Consider the following 19,851-nt stretch of genomic DNA (forward strand, 5'->3'; position numbering starts at 1 on the left):
ACTGGTGTATTGTTCCTGGCAGGATTGATCCCGGGTTGGACGCGTAATGGGGTGCAATAATTTGAGCATTTCCTTGTTTTAAATTCAATCAGTATTAATCACGATTCAACAGCAGTTACATCAGATTGCGTGTCGGACTACAGATGGTAAAGTATCCTTTTAAAGCAGAAATTGCATCTGGGTCACATATGATTGATTAGGGGGTACCCTGTAACTAATGTTTTGGATGAAGTCACTAAAGCTTGTTTGTTGTTTCAGAACTCGGACAACATAAGTGTCCTTCATGAGAAACAGGATTACTATTAATACATAGTTCTTGAGTGAGGAGGTGGATAGCTGGTATGAGGGGCCTTGGCTATCACCGGGTAAATATGGAATGGGTTGCTGCCTTGAAATTAATATAGGATCATTGAAGTAAGTTGAATTTCTGACTGACTGGTTGTGCTTTTGATCAACCTTCTCTCTGTTTAAACAGTCAACGTATGTTCGTAATAAGGGTCCAGAAAAGGTGAACGGTGTCCCCGTGCCCTGAAGAAATTGCCACTACAAGGTACAGGCAATGAAACATGTCGGCCCAGCATTACATGGTCTGTAAACATGCAGTTGGTTTTTACTTTGAATAAGCCCACAAATTGTGAATAAATGTATCTCTTTGGTGACAGTGTGGCCTATCTCAATTTTACTTTCACTGGGTTTCATTTTGTGATTTTTATACACATTTTCACTGGTTTCACTGGTTTTTCTGGACACCCACATTAGTTCTTTTTGCAAGATAGTAACCAATGATGATAGACATGAGCATAACTGGTAACAAATAACCAGCAAGCTCCTCTAGTGGTGCGCACGTGAGGTGCTATCTTGCTTGTCTCACATTTTTTCATTTATTGATGAACATTTTTGCGGTATACACCTGTTAAAGTACAGGGCATTTCAGTTGAACACGGTGACTGGTAACTCAGAGGTTGGTTAATTCTGTTTTTTAATCTGAAAAATATAAAAAAGAATTAAGATGAGAGGGCTAGTATGAGTAGGGACAACACTTACACTATATAAAGGATTGTTGTTAAAGGAGAAAGTAAACTCCCATTCCCACTCAGAAAGGAAAGTAAATAGAATTGATTGCCCAAACAGATCAGGTCTTTTTGTTGTTGTTTAGCATTGTGAGTCTAGGACGACCTGATTTGAATTCCTCTGCAGCCTCTTGGTGGTTTGAGGCACAGTCTTTGCTGCCATCTATACTAAAACACATGGGGTTCCATCCATTGCGGTAATACCTGATGTCCTGAAACAAATTCAAAATGAATACGGGGCAGAGCCTGCTCTGAATCTAGGTATGAAATTACTAAAGAACTTCCACCAGGTCTCAACAATAATATTATCTAATATTAAAGGGGAGGCAGCATCAGTGGCGATCCGCCAGAAATTAAGGGAATTTGATGCAACAGAACATCAACATGAACTACCCAGAATTATAGAAAAATCCTATGAAGAATTAGGCAGAGACAGTTTAGGTGGGAAACCAGTTAAACCATACTAGTCTGAGGGTCCTGAAAACTACTCTGTTAAACACAATCCGACATCTTCTACAGAGAAGTGGGAAAACAAAAAACAACATTCAAAAGAGAAAGCTTCTTAATCCCGAGGTAGGTCTCCTCAAAAGGAGCACTCTGACAGGAGGTATAACCTCAGGAATTGGGGTAATTTGAAAAAACCTGACAGGTATTAAGATACTGATACACGTTCCTCTCGTACCATTCAGACATCTTCACAGACATCCGAAAGAAGAGGAAGGTCAGATCACAAAGAAGAACGGGTGAAGCCCAGAGACGATCAACACGTTCAGAAAAACAAACCAAAACCTCAGTTCACCAAGAAAAAGGTCGCAGGTCTGAAGATCAGACATGCCGAAAATCCTGAGGACACAACTCAAGAACAGAGAATGGGCTCAGACAATGCTGGACAGTGCAGCAGAAGTAACAATAGCTCACCAGAACCTGAAGGAACTTCTGGAGACAGTGAACTTGAATGAGTACATCACAGTTGAGACTGTGGACACCAGGGTTAGTTCTCCACAAATGTTAAATGAAATAACACTCTGGATGGAGGGAGACATACCAAGAAAAGTGAAAGCACTCTTTTAGGAAAAACTTTCAAGGCGTTATGACATACTTCTAGCAGAAAAAGACTGGCCACCAGAATTTGTCAGGGAGTGCCCACATGGTGAAGACATAATTATGCCAGCCTTCTCCAACCATATTCCTATACATTTAAAGTATACTTATGCCAGGAAATGAACAGTAGACCAGGCCCCAGCATTATACAAAAATCATGTTGGATGGGATGAGGACTCACCTCACCACAAAATCCAATTAAAATGTCAACCTACTGCACAAAGGCAGTACCCAATTAAGCAAGAAGCTAAAAAACAGGTCAGGGAGATTTTAGATCAAGGGATGATTGAAACATGCACCTCATCAATGAACAATCCTTTGTTTCCTGTTTCCAAACCAGAAAACACATATCGTCTAGTTTTGGGTTACAGACACCTGAAATTTTTTTATAAAACTTTTGCAGTACAAAATGCACACAGCACACCACTAATGAATAACATTGTGCGTAAAAAATATAAAACCACATTGGATATTTCAAATGGTTTCTTTTGTCAAAACATAGCACTTGAAAGTAGGTACTTGACAGCTTTCTCAATAATGGGGACCCAGCGTCACTTCTGTTGACTCCCACAAGGGTTCAAGAACAGCCCGGGGTTATTCTCAGCAAGAGTAACAGAGTTACTACAAATTTATGATGACGAGGCATTGTCATATGTCCATGATATCTATCTGACAGACGATGACCTGGATAGGCACTTGAACAGGGTGAACACCATTATACTGGGCTTCGCTTCTGAGAGCTATAAATTCAACTTTAAGAAATCAAGAATTGCCCATCTTAATGTCCTTTTCCAAGGATATGAACTTTCAAGTGAAGGCAAAAGCCTGGCAGCGAACTTTTTTGAAAAGTGTGCGCTGCTCCGACCTCCAAAAACGCTGATTCTTGGTGTTAGAAATGGGGTAGCATGGTGCCGAGTGGGTAGGCCAAATTCGGAGGCATTGTGCATCAATAAAAAATGTATATCCACCAGTAACCTCTGGCAAGATCGTGCATTTAGGTCAATGCAATAAACATTAGACATAAACCTAAAGCATCAATACATTAGCACAAGGCATAACTTTAGGCATGACAACCTCATTAGGCCTCAAGGCATAACCATTAGCATTAAGCATAGCATGTGTACACTGTACACAGTACACATTAGTGGCAGAACATTAGGTATCAACCTCCGGCCTAGACCAGCCGCGTAGGCATTAGGGAAAAAGCATTATGCATCTAACTGGCATAAGTCCCATTGCAGAAGTAAATCCCAGTAGGGCTAGGCAAAGATCACGTGAGCATTAGGCATAAGAATAAAGCATCATTGCAGTAGCCTGAAAATATGAGCCACACATTAGGCCGAAAAAGGCATTAGGCATAACTATATCCAGATGAGGCCTACACCATGAGCATGAATCACATTTGCATAAATCAGAGTCAGCCTAAACATATGCATGCGACATGGCATGACATTCATGAAAAGCACGGTAACCCCAAGTACCCTCCATCACTGCCCTAGGCATAACCAGATAAAGGTAGTAGGCATAGCACGGGGCACCTCATTAGGCATACATTCCAACAGCATTAAAAGTGTAACAGCCAGCAGTTACTGGCAAGACCTAGCACACGAGCGTAAATCACTTTGGGCATATCTCAAGTTAGCATTAGGCATGACCCTCATTAGCATAACTGCATTAGGCATAACAATAGGCATCAAAGCACATTATGCACAAGAAATAGGCATAAACTCATTGGCAGTGGGCATATAATGAAAACATCATGGCATAAACAACACTGACAGTGGCCACAACCACATGAGCAGGAGTCACCTTATACCTGTCCCCAACGTTGTAGCTGTGCAGAATGGGGCCCACAAGTTATGGGCTAGGTATGAGTCCCTCTCCTGGACTCAACAACAGTATTGCCCCTTGGTGCAGTTGCCCGCGCTCTTGCGGTGTAACTGTGATGAGCAACAGGACACTAGCACCAATGGGCATTGGTGCGAGCCCCACTCCAAGGCTAGGGAATGAAGAAAAATGCCCAAAACATTGCATGTGGGAGCCCCTCTTCTGGGGCTCTCAAGTTATCAATGACGTGGCCCACAAAATATCGGCCTGTTGGAGCCCCCCTCCCCGGGGCTCTGGAGTAAGAGAAAATGCCCCTAAACGGTACAGCTGCCCGCTGTCATATGGGGCAGCTGTAAAATCACATTGGTGCGGGGGGGCGGGCACCGACAATGTGCCCCGTTGCCCTCTCCATCCCCTGCTCCTCAAGAGGCCCCACTTACCGGGACTCCTTCCAGCAGGGGACAGGCACCGGTATGTGCCTCGACCGTCCCCTGCTCTTCCCGGGCCTTTCTGGGCAGCTTCCTCCGGTCTCGGCTCTGTCTTCCTGGGCGGCAGGCGCGGGGCTTCCCTCTCCAACACGGGAGCCCCGCCAGCAGCAGCGCCTTCCTGGACTTCACACTGATCCCCCTAGGGACCCAGGACTTCAGCAAAGATCCCGCTTCCTCTCGGGGCTCTCCTCTGCTGATGAAGGGTGCGGTTCTCGAGGCGGAAGTGCGGGGCTCTCCACATTCCTCTGGGAGCCCTGCCAACCACAACAGCACCTCTCCGCTTCCTGTTTGGCTCTTGTGCCCCGCCCAGACTCACGCGGCCGACAGAGGTCCCGGTTGCCAAGCAACGCCTGCACGGCTTTCTTTCCTTGACGCTCGGGCCGCAGCGGTGATTGTTTTTCTTGGCGGCAATATGCAGGGTGGGCAACCGCTCAATTTAAAGCATAAGCCGGGGTGGGCACCCACTCTTGTTGCGCTCGGCGGCTCCCTTCTTTATCTTGGGCCGCGGCGGTGATTTCGCTGCAGATCTCAGCCGCAATATGCGAGGTGGGCTTCCGCTTACTTAAAATATTTTAAGAAGTGTCCAAACCCGCGGGCTGGGCTCCCGCTGGGTTAAATAAGCGCACAAACGCGGGGTCGGCTCCTGTACACAGCTTTCCCAGGCAACACGCGCCGCAGGGCCCACGCTCCTCACCTCCTTAGGGTAATGAAATATAGCGCTCCACAGGCGCTAGACAGCATCACCAGCTTCAAGGACAAAAGACAGTGCTCCTTTTCTGGCAATGTAGGGAATGGTGCCCGCACGGCGCAGGAGTGCGGCAGGGAAGCACAGTCAATTCAAATATAGCGCTCCCAAGGCGCTAGAGAGCAGGCCAAGCAGGTTTGCAGCGCTCCTCTCTTCTGGCACCTCAAGTGTAGCGCTCACAAGGCGCTGGGGTGCAGGCAGGCAAGGATAGTCCCATGAAATATCGCGCTCATGGGGCGCTAGGGGCCAGGAGACAGTTAATGCAGGGCGAGATCAGCAGGCAGGAGGGCAGCTCACCAGTCCTGAAGAAGCAGTTCCTAGGAACAGTCATCCTCCATTATGATGGCCATCCTACTAGCGCAGCTGTCTCCACTCCAGCAGAGTCTCTCACTCGCCCTGTGGACAGTAGAGGGGTTCAGATAGGCACAGGGGCCATCACACAGGCCCTTGTGGCGGTACCTCCTGGCAGAGTGTCCCCCCTCAAGCAAAGTCCACGCACAGTCTGACCACATGGAAGCACAGTCCCCCTATATGTACCCCCTCACCCCACCTACCAGAAAGGGCCAGAAGCTTCTAGAAGGCTCTCTGGTAATCCGGTCCCAACTGGTTTTTGGGGGAGGTGTAGAGCACCCTGCCTGCCAGGCTTCCCTCCAAAAGCGGTGGGTGCTGGGAGACAGACAACTAGACCGCCAACCCACCTCAGACAGGCAGGCACAAAGCACACAGAAATGGCGTCCATTTTAAAAGTTACATTTCTATAATTGTGAAAATAAAGGTGCATACCCCATTGCACCGCATTTATTACAGGTACTCTAGTTAGCATCACGACGCTCGCGCTGCTGTTAGCGTCCGATTTTTAATCTTTCCTGTTTTGTATTTGTTTTCTGTTGTGTTATTATTTTCCCCTGTTTTTAAACAGGCGCTCAGGGTGCTAGTGGGCTGCTAATCTCCCCCCTCCTCTCACCGCATGTAATTTGGTTTTATCACCGCCGCTTTGGTGGGTCCGGTTCACGGGGATTCCCGGGGTGGACGCCATTTTGGCTTGGGCTGTGGATCTTTGTGGCGGGCGCCATTTTGAGCGCTACAGCGCTCGGGTTTGCCTCGCGGGACGCCTATTTAAGGCGGATTTCACTTCTGGCCCGCCAGACAAGGTACTCTATTTAGCATCACGACGCTCGCGCTGCTGTTAGCGTCCGATTTTTAATCTTTCCTGTTTTGTATTTGTTTTCTGTTGTGTTATTATTTTCCCCTGTTTTTAAACAGGCGCTCAGGGTGCTAGTGGGCTGCTAATCTCCCCCCTCCTCTCACCGCATGTAATTTGGTTTTATCACCGCCGCTTTGGTGGGTCCGGTTCACGGGGATTCCCGGGGTGGACGCCATTTTGGCTTGGCTGTGGATCTTTGTGGCGGGCGCCATTTTGAGCGCTACAGCGCTCGGGTTTGCCTCGCGGGACGCCTATTTAAGGCGGATTTCTCTTCTGGTCCGCCAGACAAGGTACTCTATTTAGCATCACGACGCTCGCGCTGCTGTTAGCGTCCGATTTTTAATCATTCCTGTTTTGTATTTGTTTTCTGTTGTGTTATTATTTTCCCCTGTTTTTAAACAGGCGCTCAGGGTGCTAGTGGGCTGCTAATCTTCCCCCTCCTCTCACCGCATGTAATTTGGTTTTATCACCGCCGCTTTGGTGGGTCCGGTTCACGGGGATTCCCGGGGTGGTCGCCATTTTGGCTTGAGCTGTGGATCTTTGTGGCGGGCGCCATTTTGAGCGCTACAGCGCTCGGGTTTGCCTCGCGGGACGCCTATTTAAGGCGGATTTCTCTTCTGGCCCGCCAGACAAGGTACTCTATTTAGCATCACGACGCTCGCGCTGCTGTTAGCGTCCGATTTTTAATCTTTCCTGTTTTGTATTTGTTTTCTGTTGTGTTATTATTTTCCCCTGTTTTTAAACAGGCGCTCAGGGTGCTAGTGGGCTGCTAATCTCCCCCCTCCTCTCACCGCATGTAATTTGGTTTTATCACCGCCGCTTTGGTGAGTCCGGTTCAAGGGGATTCCCGGGGTGGACGCCATTTTGGCTTGGGCTGTGGATCTTTGTGGCGGGCGCCATTTTGAGCGCTACAGCGCTCGGGTTTGCCTCGCGGGACGCCTATTTAAAGCCGCTTCCTCCCGCGCAGCGGTACCGCGCAGTGGGACGCCGTCGCTTAGCCGGAGTCGTACCTGAGTCCTGCCCGTCTGCGCTCGTCCGCGCTAGGGACGTGCAGGGCGCGCGGGGCTTAGCAGGTGAGTGCGTTCGTATTGCTAGTCAATGGTGACAAGATGATCACATATTCAAACGAAACACTACGGTCTATTGGTCTGACCATTACTAAATGTACTCAGGTCATCCACCCCTTACGCGGCCCGTTTTGCTGTGCCTGCAAAGGTTTCGCTCTGCCTTCTCCGGCTACTATTCGGCAGACGGCTGATGCTGCTATATGTCCTAGTACCAGGGTTGGCTCGCCGAACGCTCTCCGGATATTTAGCCTAAATGCTAGGTCACTGGTATCGCATCATCAAAACGTTTTTGATCTTCTATATGATGAGTCTCCAGATATTCTCGTTATTACTGAAACTTGGCTGCAGGAGGACGATGCAGCAATAATCAATCTTGCCTTTCCATCGGAATACTCTACCTTTACCCTCAATCGCCCTACTAGAGGGGGGGGTATCGCACTCGTAGTAAAATCTAACTTTTCCTGCATTTGGAATGCCGTGCACATTGCTGGGTGCGAGAGTGCATCCTTTAAGATTGGGATTAATCCCCAGTATTCGATCTCGGGGATGGTGGTCTACCGCCCCCCAGGTAATGATGTCGCATTTAGGGAGGCTTTCCCTGACGCCGTCAGTGCTCTGGCAATGGGGTGCGCCAATTTCTCCATATTGGGAGATCTGAATCTCCATTTTGATAACCAGAAGACCCCGGCTGTAGGTAATTTTCTTGCGGACCTTGAGGCCCTTCAACTGTCCCAAAGAGTCTCCCAACCAACGCACTCTGGAGGGCATATATTGGATCCTTTTTTTACAAATCTCATGGAAGCTTCAATACGCTCCGTGTCGCCCCTCGGATGGACAGATCATTTTCTAGTGGATATTCAGGTTCCTCTACCTGATACTATTCCAACTCCTTCAGCTTGATCTATCCCTAGAAGACATTGGGGCAAGCTTAGGTTAGAGGATCTTCATCTTGCTCTTACTGCTGATTCGCTCGAACTCTCGAGTGATGTTGAATTGGGCTATGATCAGTTCTGTAATTGGATTACCAGGGTGCTGGACTTTTTGATTCCCATTCGGACTAGTAAGATCAGTCCAAAAAAGTCTAACCCCTGGTATGACAGTGCTCTACGTGCACTGAAAGGGAACTGCAGGCGTGCCGAGAGAGAATGACGGAGATCCTACGATACGGCGAAGAAAGCGCTGTACTTGGCCTCTATTAAAATCTACCACCGTGCCATCTGTAGGGCTCGCGCGACGTTCTACTCTCTGGAATTTCGGAATAGCCCTAACCCATCTAAGACTATTTTTAAAGCTCTTAAGGATCTGCTGTCTAAGCGCTCCATTCCTACAGTCACGGCCTCTACTTCGCACTGTGAAGCCCTAGCTTCTTTTTTTCTGGAAAAAGTGCAGAACATCTACCGTGCCTTTCCAAGTTCTGGGCTCGTTCAGAAGACCGCGGTGACTGCCCCTGCCTGTTCCATGCTGGCATCTTTTTCGCAACTCTCATCCGAGGCTTTTGATATTTTGGCTCAGAAGGTCAAATCTGGTTTGCCTCTCGATCCGGTATGTCCTGCCCTGTTTAGGAACCAGTTTTTTGTGGGGTCTTCTACGGTTTGTTCCTTGATTAATACTTCATTGGCTACGGGCACGGTTCCATCCAAATGGAAGTGTGCTGTGGTTTCTCCTATTCTGAAGAAGCCAAACTTGGACGCTTCGGGACCGGAGAACTACCGGCCCATTTCCTTGCTCCCATGGCCGGCCAAACTGATGGAAGCCCATGTCAATCAGGCGCTTACTGACCATCTTACTCAAGCTAACATTCTGGACGAGACCCAGCATGGGTTCCGAGCTGGGCATAGCACGGAGACTGCCCTTCTCGCCATGGTAGAACACCTCCGGTCGGTGCTAGATCAGGGACAGACGGCGGCGCTAGTTTTATTAGATCTGAGCGCCGCCTTCGACACGGTCTCGCACCGTATCCTTCTGCACCGCCTGGAAGAGATCGGCGTTACGGGGCTTGCCCTTCAGTGGTTCCGCTCCTTTCTCGTGGACCGGTCTTTCTGCGTTGCCATACCCCCCCATCAGTCCAAATTCCATCCTCTGGACTTGGGAGTACCGCAAGGTTCCTCACTGAGTCCCACTTTATTCAATCTCTATGTGAGACCGCTGGCTGATGTCGTCAAGCAATGGGGCATGTACATGGTCTCTTATGCCGACGACACTCAGCTGGCGGTTACCATCAGTGGGGATACCGATGTGGATGCTCCCAAGTTCCAGAACGGGCTAAGAGCGGTGGCTAGTTGGATGACGGCCAACTGTCTCCAGCTGAACGCAAAGAAGACCGAGGTCATGATCGTCGGGAAGGGTAGGGACCTCTGGGGTGACAGATGGTGGCCGCCGGAACTTGGTGTGGCTCCAACCCCAGTTATGGAGTTGAGAAACTTGGGAGTTTGGCTGGATTCTACTCTCAGCTTTGTGGGGCACACCAAGAAAACTGCGGCGTGTTGCTTTGGTGTCCTTCGGGGCTTAAGACCTGTCCTTAAGTTTTTTGATCCCTCTACCAGGCAGATGGTAGTGCAGGCAACAGTTTTATCTCGCCTGGACTATGCCAGCTCGCTCCTGTTAGGGAGCAATCAGGCAGAAATTGTGCGGCTTCAACGCGTTCAAAATGCCGCTGCCAGAGCAATTGTCGGCTTGCCTAGGTCTTGCTCGGCCTTCAGCACTCTTCGAGCACTGCATTGGCTGCCGATTAGGTCGCGAATTCATTTTAAAGTTTTATGTTTGGTTTTTAAAATCTTGAAAGGATCTGCTCCTCAGATTCTCTCCAATCTTATTTCCGGTTATGTACCAACCCGTGCATTAAGATCTTCGGAGCAGGCGCTTGCAGTAGTCCCGAGGTTCAGGCTTTGCCGAGCTGGTGGGCGCTCTTTCCGGGCGAAGGCTGCAGCGTTATGGAATTCGCTCCCGCTTCAGCTCCGTACAATTAACGATCTTTTGTTATTCCGGAAATCCTTAAAAACCTTCTTGTTTTAAATCTGTTGCTTTCCTGTGGTCTTGTGTTGGTTGTGTTGTACCTTGTCGCGCGCCAGGACGCCCCTTAGCTGGGGCAGCTGTGCGCGTAATAAATGCTATTAACATAACATAACATAATATAACATTATTTTCCTCTCACACCACACATGGCATATACATTTCCTACCAATGGGGAGATGTCCCCTAAAGGGGGAAAGGGGTTTCCTAGTATACCTATGTAAGGCAGAAAGCACACACACTTGGCACTGCTAACCAGCGTTAAAGTGTCCAACATCCTACAACCACTAATTCCACAACAGCAAAAAGGCTAGGGGGAAGGTGAAAAAGTTCGGGATGACCCTGCAAGCAGGGCCATGTCCAACACTAGGTTTCCTGAATTTTGGAAGAACTTACATTCTAAATTACGGAGAAAGGGTTAAACCTCTCTACGAACTAATCAAACCTGATTTCAAAAACAAAGATTGGACACAGGAACACACAGAAATCCTGCGTTCACTTCAAGCTGACTTGTTAGCAACAAATCACTTACAAACACACGTAAATACACGCAATTTAGTGATCCGAATAATTTCGGGTCAATGCGGATTCGCCTACTTAACTTTTAATGAAGGTGAAAAAGTACCAATTGCATACAAATCACATTTGTATACACAAGCGGAAATGCGCTTCACTTCAACAGAAAAAATTCAAACAGCAGTTCAAACCGCGGTAGCAAAAGAAAGAGCTCTAGCTCAGGGGAAACGCATTATTGTCGTGACTCCAGTACCAGCCTTAGAGGCAGTTACAAAAGCGAGCCTTCCGAATGCAAAAGCTTTACATCCAAGATGGATACAATGGGTTAATTCTCTTGCTGCAACAGATGTTGAATATGTTTTTGATCCTTATTTAAAAACACAAGCATTCCTGTAATACGAACATGAATGTCCTCTACCTATTGAGATTCTCCCTCTTGACCAGTATGAATTCATAATTTATTCTGAAGGATCAGCACAACCCGCTATGGGAAGTAAGCAAGTTTACAGTGTAGCCTGCGCGATCGTTAAAGGTCGTATGCGCAAGGGTAAATTCCAACCGATGGTTACTAAAACACAATCTCTAGGAGATTGTACAGCTCAGCGAGCTGAACTACAAGCATTCAAATTGGCACTTGAAAATACGGATCGCGAATTCCCCACACTTATAGTGTGCGATTCTTTTTCCTGTGTACAATCATACAATGAATATTTACAAAATTGGCTTCAAAATGTTTTCAAAGATGCAAAAGGTGGCACAATCAAGCATAAAACGCTTTGGGAACAAGTAGTTCAGTTGCAAGACGGACTACAAAACACTCACGTGATACACACGATGAGTCATCAACGTGATGGCGTTCACGTTGCAGGGAATTCATTGGCTGACAAAGCCGCAAAGGGAGCTGTGCAAACGGCTTCCGTAGCTGCGATCACTCATTCAAAAACTAAAATAGACAGTGAGATATTGTTGGCTGTCAATGCTTCAAGCAAAGGCTGTGGTGCAGCATTACCAAAAAAGTTTCCACTCAAATACTCGTATATAATTGATGTGAACAACGTTCCATTTGCTCAAATCCCTGGAGTGGGGGATAGGGTAATTCCAAACATGGATTGTAGATTAGGACTAATTAAGGGATAGCATCTGCCCATGCAGGTGTTTCTGCCACAGTATTGTTATTAAAACAGAGATATTGGTAGCCCAGCATTAGGAAACAGACCAAAAACTATGTTTTGGAATGTGAAATATGCCAGAAGATGAAAGTCTCTACAGTGAAACGTCCTGCGCAGACACCCCTGTTAATTTCAGATAAACCATTAGCTTGTGTTTACCTGGATCACTGCGGTCCCTTGCAAAGGGATGGTAACTATAAATATATCATGGTCACAGTGGATTCGTGCTCAAGGTTCCTATGCATGTGGCCTCAGCGCTCGGCTGACGCTCAAACTGTTATAAAAGATTTATCGGCACATACGCAATTGGCACACACATTCTGACCAGGGCCCTGCGTTTAGCTCTCTGGCTTACAAAGAAGCGATGGCAAGTTTGGGCGTTGCATTGCGGTACTCCTCTCCATTCCATCCTGAGGGAAATTCGGTTGTGGAAAGGAAAAGCTGGGACATAAAGCGCTCTATAACAGCTAGGGAATTAGGTTTGGGTGATGGGTGGGTCAAACATCTTTATGGGGTCCAACGCTCATTAAACAATTTGCCAAGAAGTTCTCTGGGGGGGTCACTCCATATGAGGTCCTATTTGGGACAAGAATGTGGGTTCCTGATCTTGAATGTAAAGGCACAGTGGTGGAAAATAAACCATTTGATATCAAAGATCGTTTGGCTGTTTTACAGGACTTAAATGAACTAAGATCGAAACAAAGTAACGTGTTCCAGAAGCCAACCACCGCTGGGAAAAATCCAGCCATCCCAGCAAGGCCTGTGTGGATTCCAAAGCTTGGGGATCTAGACAGAGAGAAGATCACAGACAAGAAGGAATTTGGGCCTTCTTACAGACAACTGGTACCTGTCCTAGCAATCCACGGAGCAAGAACAGTACTTCTGCCGCCCCTTGCTGGTAAAAAGGAGAAAAGATTTGTGCCCATCGACCTCATCAAACCACACTATGTGGCCAATACTAAACAGAAGGCCATGTGGACTCAGACCAAGTAGAAGACACACTCCCCTAGCTTCTATCCAAATGGTTCAAACTGAAAGACTCATCACCATTGAGAATCCAACAGTAAGATATGAAGGACTAAGCAACAATGCTATGGAACTCATTCCTCTTGAAACCCAAATAACAGTTCATCCTGAAATACCGGTCTACACCAACGTAGCAAGTGATCCACTGGTTCCAGCGGTTTAAACGAATCCTGATGCAATTTCAGCCATTGACAGAACTGCTTCTGGCTATTTCATTAACTTTGATACGTTTTCCTAAGATCCCAGCAAGCCTGAAACATCGTCAGCTAAAAGAACTTTCAAAGAACAAGCACAAGACTTTTTTCAACATATGAAAAAGACTTATCTGGTTTCACCAAGGATTGAACTATGGATTATTTCGGGAATATATTTCTTTCTGCTTTGGCTAGCTTTAGTAATAACTCTGAGTATGTTGATAGATGGATTCATTTGGACACAGGAAATAAAAATGTGAACTTACTTTTGAAACCACACAAATCATCCCATTGTGAAGCAAGAGACTTGTCAGCAGTGAACATCACAGCCGTTCCTATACAAGATGTATAGTTTGGGACAAAACGGATTATGATATATTCGGTCCGTCTGAACTTTTGAAGATTCCACACTTATGTAAAATGTCATTAAGTGACTTTATTACCTCCAGTACCTATTCTGATGATTGGGACTTTGAGACTTTTAATAACATGATGTCTGATCTAGAAAGGTCTGCTGCATTCTCTAACCACGAATACTTAAAGGGTTCAACAGACTATGAACAGCCTTTTTGTTATAACCACTATGGTCATAATTTCTTGCATAAATCTGCAACACCTAGAAATGTATTTATGTATAACCAATGGGAACATTGTCCTACACCACCAAGGGGTAGCTCAAAAACGTTTGAAAGGAAGTTTGCATATTTTTCAGCGCACAATATATCCAATCCAAAAACATTTTACTTTAAAAATGTGAACAAAACAGGAACGAAAAATATGTTAACTAATACAATACAGATTTATTCTGCAGCCTTTATTGCCCGACTGTCTATACAGGGTTTTGACTTTTGGAAAGTCACAATTGACACAAAATCTGTTTGGGGTACAAAAGATTGGCATGTGCAGGGGATGGAAGCTTTGTTTAGAGCCTGCATCATCCCACAGCCGATAATGTTTTTGAATGACACAGTCCAACAAACATCTTGCCTTGGGTTAGCCAAGATCAAAGACATGAACACACCGTCCATACCTGCACCTGCAAGTAATAGCACTACACAGGGGGTGGTCGACGTACATTTTATTTGACAAAACAACAGATCAGATTCCGAATGGAACAAATGGTTCATCTGGCCCACAGACACAAACATCTGTCATAAAAGATTCCTGAACAAAATACAAGATTTAACAATCAATAGGCCAGACCCACGCTACGTTCAAAGATAGCATCCAGGGGTAGGAAAACTATGACTTGATTGGCTGCAGACATTTACACTACAGGATGTGAAACAACACTTATCTTTACTTAAAGAAGACACAGACCTTAGGGAATGCTTGTTAGGTCCAAGAAAACCGCGTAAAAAACTTTTCATATATGCCGGCATCTATGCTGCTTATAATGAAATATGGAAGGTTACCCAAGCAGACGCTGCAGAAAGAATACGAGAAATTGATCTTATTAATTTAGAGAAATCTTTCGCTATGGTCGACAATGCTTTAACGACTCTGTCATCCAGGATATATTCATTGGGCAACATTGTATCCTCTGCCATAGACATTGTGGAACAAGATTTGGTCCTGCTGCGTCAAGGCCAGTCTCAATTACGTTCTATTCTGTCATTAAGCTGGACGCTACAAAACTTGCGTGCAGGCTATGTGCCTTGGCGTTTCATCAACACGTCTTCTCTGTTTTCTGATTATAATCTCACTGAAAAACAGATCGAACTGGCACAAAGGGGAGCAAAGTATACAGTGCTGAGCATTGAAAAACTGGAAAAATTGCCATTTACGGTGGCAGAAAAACCAGCTACAGAATGGATCATACATGGCAAAATAACTCTGCCTGTTACAACTTTCCATTTTCAGTATTGCCTTAAACACATGCCAGTAGGCAAGTATGAAAGGTTGGGTAAAGAATTCATCAGGACATCCTGGGAATTACCTTACACACACAGATGTTGGAGTGGGGGGGCGTGAAGTGTTTATTAGCGGTACACACTGTGAAAATTCACTGAGAGGTTCACTCATATGTCGGGATATTAGTTTACACGGGGCCTCTAGTGGTTCCACTGCAAATTTATCCTGCCACCTGCAAGGTTCACCAGCCACTGTGATTCATCCAACGTTCGGACAACTTGGGAGTTACCTCATGTTGAATGATCAGAGCTGTTGTGGCATGTTGCCAGGTATCCCATATCTAGTAACGGTTACTTCCAGGGTCACTTGCTGTATGCAAGTCTTGTTCCCCCAAATAGACACAGTCAGGGAGTCGCCTTTGTGGCCTTGACAGAATATCTCTTCTATACGAATTGATACTTTAAGCAGAATAAAAGCCATTCTTTTACAACAAACTGTGCCTTTGACCTCGGCCAAAGAAACCTATGATCTACAAGTCGCAAGGACTTTGGCTGAGATCCAGGCTCTGTTAAGGACACATTGCCCAACACATTTCACAGAAATGTTTTGACGTATCTTAAACATGTCTGATACGAGCGGTATTGTGCATGTATTTAAGACCGTATGTTCGGGACTGTTAATACCTTTTCAAGCAGTCCTCGGAATCATTCCAAACTTCATGCACCCGGTGTTTGGTGGTCTGCTGCTACTTCTAGCACTTTTTGCAGGAATCCTGTTTTTATTCCTACTGCTACGCTATGGCAAGCCACTCCACCAGCATCACTCCCAGCACCTTGGAGAATGCTCTCCTGGAAAGGAAGTGTCGTGAGCGCATAGTGCAACTATTGGGTTTACCTCGTCTACGAGAACTAAATACCACATGTTTTTTGTTGTTCAGACCAATCGGACAAGATTGCATCTTATCTGTTCTACGCTACCTGCTTTGCGCTGAAGAATGCGTGCTAGACATCTGTCTAACACTCCCATCAGTTGTGCCAACGGATATCGATGATCTGCTGGACCCAATCACGGCCCATGGTCTGTGTTGTCCCCAGAGGCTACTGATCCTGATGACGGCATTCATTGAGATCTCACAGACGCAACATGCTACTGCTGAGGTACGAGATGGATCAACAGGCACATAGGTATCAACGAACACTGCTACTGACAATGCATCACATCTATGTGCAGTTAGTCTTCTAAACGAGGTAATCAACCTATCACAGACAACAAAAGGTGACTTTTTGTCTACAGGATTAGAGGATTTCATGTTTTCCCCAGCATCTTCAAATAACTTTTGATTTGACTCACAGTGTACCATGTAATCTATGAATTCGGCCTTCATTTTTTCAAAACAAAAAGAGAACATTTTGAACTTTCCTAAAGATCGCACTTTATGTAAATATTGTTTTTTTCTTTTGTGGATAAAAGCTCTGCTTACAGTAGAACTATTCATAGAGAACAGACTTCTTTGAAACACTTCCAGGGACACATTGTCACCTTTCTTCGCATTTATGTAATCATGACATGAAATGGCTCTGAACATTTTTTCTTTCTGTACAACTTGACCATTTCATTGCACATGTGTATATATTTCGGTTCATTCACTTTGCATTCACTGTAAATATATGCTTAGAATGAAACATTGCTTTACTATATACAGCACCTCTGCATTTCATATCTAGCAGAGTCTTTTTAACAAAGACTTATTTTAAAATGCTTTTAAAAAATGTTTTTAGTGAACATGTGGTACTCAATTTTATGTGTTTTGCATGTTTAGCATTTAGTAATATCGATCATTCGTCAATGGAAGGGGTGTTGTGTTTTGATTTAGATACCCATATATAGGTTTCCCTTAATCATGTCCTTCTATAGGCAAAATTCGCATTGCTCTTATTTAGGCATAGAATCCCAGTCCTTATTTAGGCATTAGCCATGCTAACCAAATACAGGCATGGTCACCTACATCCGTCCATCCCACGTCACAACGAGCTCTTAGAAATCAGACCCTTAAGCCGAACAGAATTTTCCCTAGCTAGGATTATTGATTTCTCCAAGAACTCCTCTATTATGAATGAACTACAATTCCTTAGGGATTCGTCCATGACGTCTTCCTCTGCCCGACTTTACGTCAATGCTAGCATTCCTAAGCACCTTCCAGGTATAAATATACCTTCCCTTACTATGGCAAACCTCGGCATGACTCAGCACGACTTGGCACATTCGGAAGAGGCCATATCCCGGCCTGACGCACTGACTAGATGCAGTCATCCCTGCCTTTGAGTTTTTAAGCCAAGGGTCCTCAGGAAAAAAGGAGAACGATGGTTTCCTCTTAGGTAGTTTTAACTGTATATGTCTGCACTTTCTTGGTCCCGTCTGAGGGGGATACTTTTTTCCCTTTAAAGATACATTTTCTTTGTATGTTCTGTGAATTTCTGTTTGTTCCTTCACATTTTCTGTACCCTCACCACTAATCTTCATATATACAAAAAAAACTGCGCTCCGTCCAGTGTGTTGGTCTGCACCTGGACGTCAGATGCGGCCCTATGATGAAGCATGACACTGCAAAGTGTGTGAGGGCAGTATTGAGACAATTGTTGTCTTTCTTGTTGTACATCATCCTCTTCTAATTGTCGTATAGTGTTGAGGGCAGCAATAGTGCCACACTTCTATGTCTCCAACTTTAGAACTAGTAGTTTATTTGATTGTAACACTTCTCTGTTTAGTGAGTTTTCATTCATGATAGGGGAGTCAGAGAAGGCTCTTTTCCCTAGTCTCTCTTTTTGTGATATTTTGGAACAGAGTAGAGTCTGATAGTACGGGTAAGGTATGTGAATACTGACGTGTCTGTGTACGTGGTCATGGCTTGGCATTATCGATAACTTCGGTGTTTTGGGATCAGCCATGTCTTCACAGTTGTAGAAAAGACCAGATTCTCATGGAGGTTCCTGACATGGGCAGACATGGAATTCCATAGTCTAATCTCCAAGTTGTCGTCTATTGTATTTTGAGACATAAAAAAATCAGAGATAGATCTTGTTCATAGATTTCTCTAGAGAATTGAATGACCAATGTCATGCAGCGTGAGTTCAGCGAGGCTAGGAACCTTGAAGTATCATCTCCTTTTCAAAGCAAACCTGAGAAGCGTGGACAGTGTTCTGCTGCCACAGACCTGTGACGCAAAGTGAAGTAGTATGAGGTGAGCGAATTTGCAGACTGAGATATTGCCTGCTTAACTTAAAATAAGGCCCCGTGGACACTACATGTAATTACATTTCTGGAACTCATTTGCTTCGTTTATGGATATTATTAACTGGATCCTTCATCTGTTCCAGTGGCCAATTAATTGGACAAAATATCCACACTCAACGGGCCCGATTCACAGAACTAACTTAAGACAAAATCCTAAACTTAATACTATTTTGGTATTCACAGAAGGCACTTATCCATTTTGGTATTCACAGAAGACACTTACTCACTTCGGTATTCACAGAAGTTAGGAGTCCTAACTTTAGGACTCCTAAATGCCTTCTGTGAATACCGAAAGTCTTAAAATTAGGATTTTTCTCAGTTTAGGAGTCCTAAAGTTAGGACTCCTAACTTTACTACTACTAAACTGAGAAAAATCCTAATTTTAAGGCTTTCCGTATTCACAGAAGGCATTTAGGAGTCCTAAAGTTAGGAGTCCTAACTTTACTACTACTAAATTGAGAAAAAATCCTAATTTTAAGACTTTCGGTATTCACAGAAGGCATTTAGGAGTCCTAAAGTTAGTAAGTTTAGGATTTTGTCTTAAGTTAGTTCTGTGAATCGGGCCCAACATTCTCTTCCTCATACATGAATGCGCCTTTTGCTATTTAACAACTCATCCATACTGTTAAGGAGACAGTTTTGATTTTACTTTGTAAAACTGGTTAATTCATTATTACTTTACTAATTTTTTTTTTAATTATCGTAAAATATCAAGTGATCGGATCAGAATATTTCTTTCATTTGGTGTTTTGTAATATATGGTGGCTTCTGAAATGAATGGTCGATTTATGATTTTTCAGTTATTAATAAGAAAAAGTCATATACATGATTAAAAAAATAATCAAATATTAAGTCACAGCGACAGTTCAATATTATATAATAGCTTACTTTGTCTCTTTGTTGTTTCATAATCGATTTACATGAAAGGATGTTCGAATCTACTGCGGCATGTAACCTTTGACCATGGACACACACCAGGCAGCTGTCTGCAAGCGGTAACATTGCGTTTTTCCAACCTTTCCTTACAGTCTAGTTCTCCTTTACGCACACCATGTTTACTCAAAAGTTCTTATTTATGTTGTGAGGGCTTTGAGCGCACGTCATTTCTATAAGGCTCTGCACTGCTTTCAGGCTAGTGCTTCAAAATGTGACAGAACGACAAGTCCGAGCAACGTGCACCCCTACATGGCTACGGTTTGCTGACCCAGCTCAGATGCTGGTTGCCTTGCAGGGCCATCATACAGTATTGCGCAGAGAGCTTGCACAAAATCGGGCTCTTACAGTCTCATT

Source organism: Triturus cristatus, chromosome 6 (genome assembly GCF_964204655.1).
Source record: "Triturus cristatus chromosome 6, aTriCri1.1, whole genome shotgun sequence".
In the NCBI taxonomy this organism is placed as follows: Eukaryota; Metazoa; Chordata; class Amphibia; order Caudata; family Salamandridae; genus Triturus; species Triturus cristatus.